General features: G+C 46.1%; 1 protein-coding gene across 1 annotated transcript in view; it reads right to left on the bottom strand.

Annotated features, from left to right (window-relative positions):
- Znf592 (zinc finger protein 592) overlaps nt 1-8,560 on the bottom strand; it is a 44,703-nt gene extending 36,143 nt beyond the window's left edge. Inside the window, exons 1-2 of the mRNA XM_023710644.1 lie at nt 8,495-8,560; nt 1,945-2,050 (exon numbers count right to left, since the gene is read on the bottom strand). The gene's annotated coding sequence lies outside the window, so the exon portion shown is untranslated. The remainder of the gene's footprint in view (nt 1-1,944; nt 2,051-8,494) is intronic.
- Between the last annotated feature and the right edge of the window lie 3,108 nt (nt 8,561-11,668).

Here is an 11,668-nt window from a genome sequence, read left to right as displayed (position 1 = left end):
AATCTATATATACAAAATAGCATAGATACACAGCTACTTTCTCTTAGTTCAATGAGAAGAATGTCACTGCCCAGCAACAAGAAAGGGCCAAAATTCACACTGGGATGGAGCCTCTACAACACACCACTTGCACACCACTGAAAGGCAACCAGAAAATGAGAGCCACCTCTTCTCATTCTCTCCCCACTATGTCTAGCTCTCCTCTCCACAGAGCTCTAGAGCTTCTCCCATGACCACTCACACCTTAGGCACTCGGCCTTCTGAAGGGGTGTAGGACTACAGGACCCCCACCAACAAGCCCTGCACCACCAGCCCTGGATGGCAGTAGAGCCACTGCACTGCTGTGTTCCCACATGTGCCCTGCGCTGGTCCCTGCCTGCCATAGGAACAGTCAACAGGGTGCACTCCACCCAAAGGTCTGTCGCGATGCACCTTTCCAATCCTCAGCCAAAAACAACACTGAGAGCCTTGCTCTTAGCCAGGCCTGGTGGCACACACACCTGTCAGGTCAGCTATGCAGGAGGTGTGCAGGAGGACCACTCAGACCTGGAGTTTAAGGGCAGTGTAGCCAAACTTGTCTTAAAAAGTTTTCACCTTTCTCAGATGTGTAGATAATATAATGTGATGTCTAGGATGGACAGAAGAATAGGAAGGGTAAATAAATATCTGGCCAGAAGTGTTCACAGTTGAACCTGGTATAGGACCCAGCAGTTGGCTAGTGAACGCCAAAGTCCAGTGAGATAACCACCATCACACCCAACAGGTGATTATTACAATAATTATAAAATTGTTGATGAGAATATGAAAAAGTAAATTACTGTACATTGCTAGAGGTCATATAAAATCCTATAACTATTATGGAAGTTCAGCAGTTTCTTGGAAAATAGTATGGCAATTTCTCAGAAAATTAAAAAAGGAAATGACATGTACCAGATGTGGTAGTCTCCAGCTGTAATCTCAGCACTCAGAGGCTAAGGTAGGAGGACTGCTGTGGAGTTAGGGGCCAGTCTGGGATACATAGTAAATTTGAAGCCAGCCTGATCTGCATAACAAGACTGACCCTGTTTCAAAAAACAAAAATAAATAAATAAATAAAAATAGGTCATGACCTAGTAATTGAGAGTTTCTAAGTATGGACTCAAAAGAACCAAAGCAGGGCTGGAGATATAACTCAGTGGCTTAAGCACCTGCCTGGCAAGCACAAGGTCCTGAGTTTGATCCCTGGTACCGTCAAAAAAAAGAAAGAAAAGAACCAAAGCAGGATCTCAAAATACTGGCATGGGAGCCTGGGCAACAAAGTGAGTTCATGGCTAATCTGAACTGCATAGTAAAAACTGTTTCAAAACAGGAAAAAAAAAAAAATTGGCACAACTTATCCACAGCAGCATGAGGCCCAATACCGAAGCAACCCAATTATTCTGATGCAGAGCTGCATCAGATTCAGGATAAACATAAATGGAGTGTTACTCAGCCTTAGAAAGGAAGACACTCAGTAGTACAGCACTTGCCTAGCATGCATAAAACCCTGGGTGTAATCTCTAGTACCATAAAAGAAAGAAAAGAAAAGATTTCTGACAAACACTATAACATTTAAATAATATTATACAAGACATAGACTGAGTCCACTTACATGGCATCCCTAGATAATAGGCAAATCCAGACAGGAAACAGAATGGTAGTGGCCAGGAGCGTGGGGGAGGCAGGAAGCAGCCACCTGGTAGGTTCAGAGTTGCCAGGGGACATGATACAAGTTTCTGGAACGGGCGGGGCTTAGGGCTGCATGGTTGTGAATGCACTTAATGCCAATGAACTCTACACTTTAAAATGATCAATTTTCTTGTGATATTTCGCCACCAAAATAAAATCAACCCAAAGAACAGAAAAGATCTCTTGTGTCCAAACTCAGCTCTTCAAGGCCAGCTCAGGTCAGCCTAGGCATCATACCTTAGTGAGGTTCTCAAAACAAGGGTGTGGTGAGCGTTGCTGGGGGAGCAGAGCTGCGGAGAAAGGAAAAACTACCTAGGCACATGGTCTAGTGTCCAAACACGACCTACGAAAGAAGAAAAACAAAATGCTTTTAAAATGGATTTGAAAGTAAATGTTAAAGTAAGGAAAGAGAGTTTAACCTCTAATTATACTCACACCAGTAGTAGATAAGACCTTTGAAAATCTCCGAACATAAACTTAAAGCAGGCCCCAAAGGCAGTCAAGGGTGAGCTCCTCCTAGCCTGGCCAGCGCCAGCCCTTCCCCCATTAGAGGCTGAGCGCCCAGAACCTGTCTGGGTTCAAAACCCAACTGACTGACTGCCAGCTGTGCAACCTTGGGCAGTTTCTACACCGGGGCTGGCTCTCAGAGAGGTCCAGTGAGTCTATGTGTAAAACCACTGGCCACACTGCCTGTCACCCAGCAAATGTGTCTGTCACCAGACACATACATGGCCAGCAAAACTTCCCTTGCACATTTTCTGATAGCAGGGCGAGGAAAGTCTTGCCCAATCTATCTGCCACACAGCTCCCCTCCAGCACTCAGGAACCCTGCAGGGGGCAAGGCACAGAGCCGGACAATTAAGCTGTGGGATCACAGGTTCCAGAAAAGATGGAGGGGACAAATATGAGCAGGTGATGAGACTGAGAGAAGCAGAGAAAACTGGCAGGATCCATTGTTTTAAGCTAGGTGTTCTTCAACTGTGGCTCAACTTGAGAATTTCCTTGGGAATGTGGTCACTACTAATGCTTCACCACCACCACCCACACTGGACAATGCTCACCAACACTGCTGAAAGAGGACACGGTGGTGGCACAACTGTAACCCCAGCACTGTGGGAGCCTGGGTAGGACTGCAAGGTGGAGCTCAAGCAATTTAGCAGCTTAATAAGACCTTGTCTCAAAAATTTAAAAAAATGCCTGGGATATAGCTCAATGTGAAGGTCCTGGGTTTAACTCTTAGTACCACAAAATAAAACAAACCCAACACTGGTTAAGATTCTATCAGGTACATGAACTTACACATAACAAAAGCAAAGGTCTCTTCCCTTGAATTTCTAATTCTATTTGTTTTGTGTTCTTCTCCCCAGTACTGGCAATTAAACTCACAGCCTCATATATAGGTGTGTACTGCCCCAGCCATTTTAATTTTATTTTGAGACAGGGTCTTAAAAGTTGCCCAGGCTGGGCTCCAACTTACAATCCTCCTGCCTCAGCTTCCCAAAGTTCTGGGATTGCAGGCATGCACAGCTTGGATCTTCACATTTTAAAACATTAACAAGCAAACCCAACAATGTCTAAATGAGGACAAAAGGCAAAGACCAGGGGCCAAGGGGTGTCTGAGGTCTGCTGTCCAATAGTAGCCAAGTCTGGAAATGCTCTCGTGGCTGCACCTGGTTATTTGCTGCAGGGTGAGCAGGCAGCCCAGTCATGGGATGGTTAGGCTGTCCAGAGAGCTTCTCCCAGGCGGGACACATAAAAGAAAGTGGAGGATTCTGAGCTCAGGTTCCTCCACAGTCCACAATGCTCATGCCTACATGTGCAGGCTTTACAGTCACAGCACACTGCTATCTTCAGAAGAACCCCTAAGGCTGCAACCACACGTAGAGCACTTGGCCCACCTGCCCCAGGGCTGGGTGGGCACCTTCACTCTAAGCTGTGCTCTGGGAGGCAGTGTTCACATCTCCCATTTCCCAATACCCTCCTCTGCAAGGGCACTACTGGATGTGGCACCAAGTCCCCTCTGGTCTGGTATTGAGACATTCAGGGTACCCTTGCCACCATTATTACACACCTTAATGTGTTGTAAGACCAGGACTGAAAAACATGGTTCCAGAACATTATTCCGGATTAAAAGGTTTCCCAGCACCAGAAACACTAAGGTCTGTCAGAGCCAGAGAGACTCTAGCAAATCACTCAGTTTAAGCCATTCACTCCACAAACAAGGAAACTGAGGTCCAGAGAGGTGAAGCAATCAAAGCAGAAAAGACACAAGCCAAAAAGGGCCACTGTTGTGGAAGATTCCTGTTGTTCCTGGCAAGGCCACAAGGCACTGAGTTAGCCTTCCCATAGAAATGGGGCTTGAGTCTCTTCTCACTAAATTATCCATTTAAATCTGTCCATCAAATACTATGCAAAGGGTTTGTTCAACCCTTAAACTAGTGATTTTCATCCCTGGATGCACATTAGAAACACTTTGGCTGGGAGGCTGAGGCAGAAAGACCATAAATCACAACTTAATGAGGCTTCTTCTTAAGATGGGGGTTGGGGCTGAGACACCGGGGATTTGGCTCACCATGAAGGTCCTGGGTTCAATCCCTGTACCGGCAGAAAAGACGATACAAACCAAGACCAGACCTAAGCAGACTAGATCTGGGTCAGCTGCTTGAGCCCTAACCCCAGAACTCCAGGGTGGCCTCCCTTCCTCATGGTCTAGTCCTCAACCACCTTAAGCATTCTCTGCCTCCAGGGCATGATTGAATATTTGTTCCTCTCTCATCTGGATCCTTCCTCCCCCAGCTATTCCCATAGCTGACCTCTTTCAGATCTCTATTCTAGGGTCTTTTGAAAGGGGGTGTCTCCTTGTAGTTCAAGCTGGTCTTGAACTCACTGCATAGCCCAGGCTGGCTTGTAATTCACTGCCACCCTCTATAGACATGCACCACCTCACTCAGCCTTGTCTTTTTAAAATGCTCTTATTTTTCCTTTATTAAAAAGTCACATCCAGGCATAGTGGCACACACCTATAGTCCCAGCACTCAGGAGGCTGTGACAGGAGGACTGTCACAAGTTTAAGGTCAGCCTGGGCTATGTAGTGAGTTCAAAACCAGCCTTAAGGGCCGGAGAGATGGCTCAGTGGAGTAAGTGCTTCTCTGGCATGTGCAAGGGTCTGAGTTCAATCCCTGGTTCTGCCAAAAGAAAAAAAAGAAAGAAAGAAGAAAAAAAAAAAAAAAAAAAAAACAGCCTTAACTACATAGTGAGACCCTGACTCAAGTCCACCCAAAAATATTATAATATATAGCAGTTGCTATACTTTTACATTAAAGAAACAAATACAGAAAAGCTACTCCTCAAGGTCCATTCAAAACACAATCTACAGTTTGTGTGTTTGATGGAGAAATATCTCCACCACCCAAAAGCGAGCCACAGTCTTGTGCAGAGATCTGTGTGAAAGCGTACACAACAGGGTCAAGATGCCGTTGGGGCTGTGTTCCCTGCTGTCCTGTTATCTTGTTTTGATCTTTACCTAATGATCTGGGTACCTTTCTCTCTCTCTCTTTTTTTTTTTTTAATGACCATTTTGTATCTGTATATTCAAAATAGTTAGATCAGACATACAGCTGCATTCTCTTAATACAATGAATGGAGAGATTTATTCCAACAGTGCTCATGGACAGGACATCATGTCCACATCTTGTACAATGACTAATCACTAAGACAAAAATATGCAATGTATTAACTATTGAAACTACTTGTAATCGGGGTTTTTTTGCCATAATTTTATTGATAAATAGTAATGAGACAGTTTCAAATCAAATCGGTACGTCAGTTTCAATAATTAACACACTGCATACATTCCTCTCAGTGGTTAACTGCTGTTCAAGATGCGGACCCGACATCCTATCCACAAACACCATCAGAACAAATCATTCCATTCATTAAGAGAATGTAACTATATATCTATTCCAACCACTCTGAATACACAGACACAAAATGCACATTCATCTGTATAGCCTTTTTTTGTTAAGTTCCGTTATTTGAATATTATAGGTGTGGTGTGTGGGGTACCTTTCTCGATGGCGGAGTGGACTGGTTTTATTGGCTGCAGGTTAATGAGATTTCTCTAAGTTCTCTTATTTTTTTTATAACTTTTTATTTTTATTTTTTTTAATTTTTTTTTTATTTTTATTTGTGTGTGTGTGTGTGTGTGTGTGTGTGTGTGGCCAGCTCAGCCCACCAGGGGGCGTGGCTGGCTGGCATGTGGTGCTGGGGGATTGAACCGTGGTCCCTTTGCTTTGCTAAGCTTGTTCAAATAGGTGCTTTAGACCACTGAGCCATCTCACCAGCCCCAAGTTCTCTTATTTTGATACAAGGTCTTGATATGCTCCCCTGGCTGGCCTTGAATTTTGTTGGGCTTTTTTTGCTTATTTTATTTTTTGGTACTGGGAACTGAACTGAGGGCCTTCTCTTTGAACTACGTCTCTAGCCTCCAGCTCATTCATTCATTCATGTTTATTTATCTTTGGCTTTTTGAGACAGGGTGTCCCTATGTAGTTCAGGCTGACCTTGAACTCACTATGTAGCCCAGGTTGGCTTCAAACTCGTAGCAATCCTCCTGCTTCAGTCTGAGTGCTGGGGTTACAGGTATGCACCACTTTTATTTTGAGACAGGGTCTCATTAAGTCACTAAACTGCCCAGGCAAGGCTCAGGTCTACAATCCTCCTGTCCCAGTCTCAGAGTGCACAGATCTGTGCGACAGCATACACAACAGGGTCAAGATGCCTCAGATTACAGGTATGCACCACCATGCCTGGTTTCACATCTGTATTTGAAATAGAAAACATGCCCTTGCTGCTTTATTTTTCTATGTATACTTTTCACCATCTCTCACTAGTATTTTGCTTATTGTCGCTAAACCCACAAATCAGCAGACGTCAGCTCTGTGGGAGGAAGATTTTGATTTTTTTTTTCCCCCAGTACTGGGGATTGAATGCAGGACCTTGGGCTTGCCAGGCAAGCTCTTATGCCCCTGAGTAATATCTCAGCCCAAGATTCTGATTTTTTTAAATTTTGTTCCTTACCATATCCTCAGTGCTAGAAGAATGCTTGGGGAACAGCAGGCCCTCACACATTGACTTGAAAAATTAATGACCACATTAGAAATACTAATCTTAGGATTGGGAGTATAACTCAGTGGAAGAGTACTTGCCTAGCATTCATGAGGCCCTAGGCTCAAACCCCACACACACACACACACACACACACAAAGGGCCAGCCAAATAACTCAGGAGATTAAAGTGCCTGTGGGGCTGGGATTGGATCCCCAGCCTGCCATGCCAGCCCCATCCACAGGGCATACTGAGATGACAACTGAGACTGGATGTGGTGGTACACACCTGTAATCCCAGCTCTTGGGAGGATGTAAACAGGTGGATCACTAGAGTTCAGCTAGTAGTGAGACCCTGAACACCCTGTAGACCCTTCCCTAAAATATAAAAAACACCAATTTTAAAACAAAGCTTATACCAAAAGATCATAAAGAAACTAATTATACCAAAATCCTTCACTGTTGATCTTATCTTAGGAAAAATCTTTTTCAAAATAGGCTAGAGCTAGGGCTGGGGAGATGACTCAGTGGAATAAGCGCTTCCCTGGCAAGTGCAAGGGCCTGAGTTCAATCCCCAGTTCCGCAAAAAAAAAAAAAAAAAGGCTAGAACTGGGTGTGATAGTGCATGCCTGTAATCCCAGAAATTGGGAGGCTAAGGCAGGAAGATCGCTGAGCTCGAGACCAGCCTGGGCTACAAAGTGAGCATAAGGCCAGCCTGAACTACATAGCAAGATCATGTCTCAAAAAGAAAAAAACAGGCTAGAGCTGGGCATGGTGGTACACTCCTACAATCCTAGCATTTCTGGAGCTAAGGCAGGAGGATCTTGAGTTCAAGGTCAGCCTGAACTACAAAGGGAGACCCTGTCTCAAAAACAGAAAAAACAAAAACAGGCTGAAAAGCTAGCTGGGTGTGGTGGCACACTATGTTTATGATCCCAATACTGCAGAGTGTGAGGTGGAAGACTGTAAGTCCAAGGCCATTCTAGGCAGCTTACCAAGACTGTTACAAATGAAAGGGTTAGAGGGGCTGGGGGTGTAGCTCAGTAGCTTGCCTATTATGGGTGAGGTCCTGGGTTCAATCCACAGCACCATAGTAAAAAGGCAGGCAGAAGCCCAATGAAAAAGGCAGAAGTCTGATGAAACAGAAACCATTTAGAAGTATCAGTCAACTAACTAACCCAACCCAAGTGGGCTTGAGTCAAAGACAGTTTGTCCTGAAAATCAGATAAAAGTATGATGGAACAAGATGATGGAACAAAAGGTTTCAGACACTATCCTAGCAGTAAATGTAGGTACAGAAGAAAGCTAGAAGCACATCCTGCTGCCCTCACACAAGGACAAAGAGAAGAGATGGTCCTGTTGTCCTACAACCACCAACACCAGAGGATCCTTCCTGTCCTCAGCCCACCCCAGACTACCTGCTTCCAAAACCCATTCCACTCCAGGTGGGACCTCACCATCACACGTCACCAAGGCTCCCCGCGAAGAACCCATCCCTGCCACCTCACCTGCCAGTGTGGTCACCCTGCACACCTCCAAGATTACTCTTCTCTCAATACCATCAACTCACTTGGCTCAGCAATCTAAAATGGCTCCTGCAGGCTACTGATCACCTCCCCTCAAGAGTACAGAGACAGATCACAGGGCCTCCAAGCTTTCCTACCCCTTCTTCCAGTACACACCTCTTTCTCCTGAGCACATACATCCACTCGTGCACCAGTGTGACTGAAGCACCAACTGGGTGTCAGATCTTGTTCCTGTCCTCATGTGACTGGCAGTTCACCAGAAAGAGACAGACAAAAGAGACACATTGACACCCAGGTGCCAGGCAGCTCCCACCCAAACTGGGGATGAATGCACTCTGCCCATTTGGTGAGGAGAGGGCTTGGAGAACACCCTGGAGGCAGGAGATGTAGAGTGGGAGGCTCAGAGGACTCTGATGAAAGGCTACAAATGTGGCCTTACATTTCAAATGACCCTCTAACTATATATACCTATCAGAGAACCTGAGTGATGTTTTTTCCTTGAATCTTCAATTTATTTTAACTAAACATATGTCAAATAATAATAATGAAAAAAGCATTCTCCCCAATGTTTAACGGTCTCCAGTCAGTGCTGTCCATTAGACCCCACACCCAGTCACAAGCCAGATAGGCCTAGCACCTCTCCTCCCTCAGCAGTAAGTGTCCCTCCCTGTACACACCCTGCCCCAGGGGCCTGCCTGGCCCCAGTCCTTCTCTCAGTTGACTCAATTAATTGCTCATAATTAAAGCTACAGTTTGCTGATGAACCAAGAGGAGGGCCTTTCCCAGGGGTGGAAGGATTTTAAGAGATCCCTCGGATGGAAATGTGTGAAGCTGAGGAAGTAGCTCAGTAGTGGAGCACCTGCCCAGTGTATGTGAGGAGGGCCTGAGTTTGATCCTAGCACTACAGAAAGAAAAACAAAGGAAGAAAGTGAATCAGCCATCCTGGGAGGAAAAAAGTAAAATAGTAGAAAGACAGCACAGGGTTCCCACTTGGTGAACAAAAGGGCCCTCTTTTCCTAAGGGTCCAGCACTCCGGGAAGCGGTGTCAGAAGAGGCCAGTGAAGTAAGGAGTAGGAGGCTCCCTCCATCTCTCTCCTCTCCAGTGACCATCCCCTCCATCCTGGGTATTCAAGGGCTCCCAGCTGCCTCGAGGGTGACCTGTGGAGAGTAACCACCCCCCTACAAAAAAAGTAGTCCCTAAGACAGTTCTGATCTGGGAGTAAACTGCTGCCTAATTGCTTCTGAGGAGAGTCTTGAGGGTCAGGCTCACCTCTGGTGACTCACAGGCTGCAGGGAGCAGTGCTCTGGCCTAGGCCTGGTGCAGGCCTGTTGGGGGCACCTACAGAAGGCCCATCCTTGGGCTGGAGAGATGGCTCAGTGGTCTAAAGCACCTATTTGGAACAAGCTTGGAAAAGCACAGGGACTGCGGTTAGATCCCCCAGCACCACATGCCAGCCAGCCGCGCCCCCTGGTGGGCTGAGCTGGCCACACACACACACACACGCACACGCACACACGCACGCGCGCGCGCGCGCGCGCGCGCGCCCCCGCCCACAATAAAAAAAAAAAATAAAAAAAATTTAAAAAAAAAAAAAAAAAAAAGAAGGCCCATCCTTGGATGGATGACATCCCTGCTGCAAAAGGCCCTGCAGGATTCTAAATGCAAGTGCAGCAGTATTAATCACACACTGAATGTGCTAAGAGACTGAGTATAACCTTGATGAAGCACCAGATGGGGAGCAATTTCTTACTGTCTGCCAACTTGATTTAGATCTAGAAGTCTAACAAGCCTAGAACAGAGAACAGCCCTCCCAACCCAGAAGAACCCGAACAGCTGCCTGGCGCCCACCTGGGCTCCCTCCTCCTTTGATAATGCCAAGCTCTGTCTCAGATGCGCTCCTGACCTGGACAGCCCTGAAATGGCCTGCAGTTACAATGGGTTCACATGTGCAAAACCCCTCCCTACTGTCTCACTCTGCCTTTCAGAGAGGAAAGGAACACCTGCTACTTCAGAAGCTGAACTGGCAGGAAGCAATACAATGCCGTAAATGGCAGCAAAGCAGAGCAATAAAAGTGGAGGTTGCTGGGTGTGGTGGCACAAGCCATAATCCCAACACTCTGGGAGGCTGAGGCAGGAGGACTGTCTCAAATTCAAGGACAGCCTAGGCAACTTATCAATTCAGTAAGACCCTGTCTTAAAATGAAAAATTTTTAAAGGGGGGATACCCCAGAAGTAGCATCAGAGGCTTGCACAGGGAATACCTCTTTACAATAACTTGGTCCCCAAGTTTTCACACCAAGACCTCTGCCACACCCATGCCACATGGATGGGCCACACCAGCAGTGTTTCCCTCCCTAGCTGACCTCCAGAAGAAAGTGCCCAACAGAAAGCTACTGCGCAAGGACATTCTACTCATCAAAACCTCGCTCTCCCTGGTCCCGCAAAAAAAAAAAAAAAAACCCTCGCTCTGCAGAACCCTGGCTACTCCTATCAGAGGCACTACCTTCACTCACCCAGCAAGGCAAGTTTCTTCCCTCCAACATCACCTCTGCTATGGGGAAACTGTTATAGGTAGCTTCAATTTTTGTCTTAGGGCTTTCAAGGTTTGTTTCTGAAATGAAAACAGACTTACTGCATGTATATTCATTTTGTAAAAGTCAGATAAACCTGCCTGTATAAAATTAAAGTGCCAGCAAGAAGATGTAAAGTTGCCAGGTGCGGTGGCACATACCTCTGATCCCAGCACTTGGGAGGCTGAGCAGGAGGACTGGCTCAAGTTCAAGGACAGCCTGGGCTACACAGTAAGTTCAGGATAGTCTGAACTATGCAGTGAGACCTTGTCTCAAAAAAAAAAGCAAAAGCCACCTCAGTTCCTCCCTCCACTGGCAGGAGCTGACTGTCCTGCAGGTGGACATGTGGCTCCTGCTTTCTCTGGAGAAGCCTATGGGTTGTTTTTGTGAAGGATCCTTAATGCCACCTCCAGACTACTCAAATAAATAAATAATCAAATTAAAAGTTTAAAAAAAAACATATTTCCAAGTTTCAGAATCTTTGAGAGGACAATAGTCTTAGAGCTGGGCCAGCCAAATAGCTCAGCAGATTAAAGTGCCTGCAAGCAGGCAGGGGACAGGGTTCGATCCCTAGGCCTGCCATGCCAGCACCTCCCCCTCCTGTCTGTGCTGAGACAGCAACTAAGATTGGGCGTGATGGTGTGCACCTGTAATCCCAGCTCTTGAGAGGCTGTAAACAGGCAGATCACAAGAGTCCAATCTAATAGTGAGACCCTGAACACCCTGTAGACCCTTCCCTAAAATACAAAAAAAAAAAAA

Source organism: Octodon degus, unplaced genomic scaffold (assembly GCF_000260255.1).
Source record: "Octodon degus isolate 3935 unplaced genomic scaffold, OctDeg1.0 scaffold00002, whole genome shotgun sequence".
In the NCBI taxonomy this organism is placed as follows: Eukaryota; Metazoa; Chordata; class Mammalia; order Rodentia; family Octodontidae; genus Octodon; species Octodon degus.
Note: the sequence above shows the minus strand (reverse complement) of the source record. Positions and strands in the feature narration are given on the sequence as shown.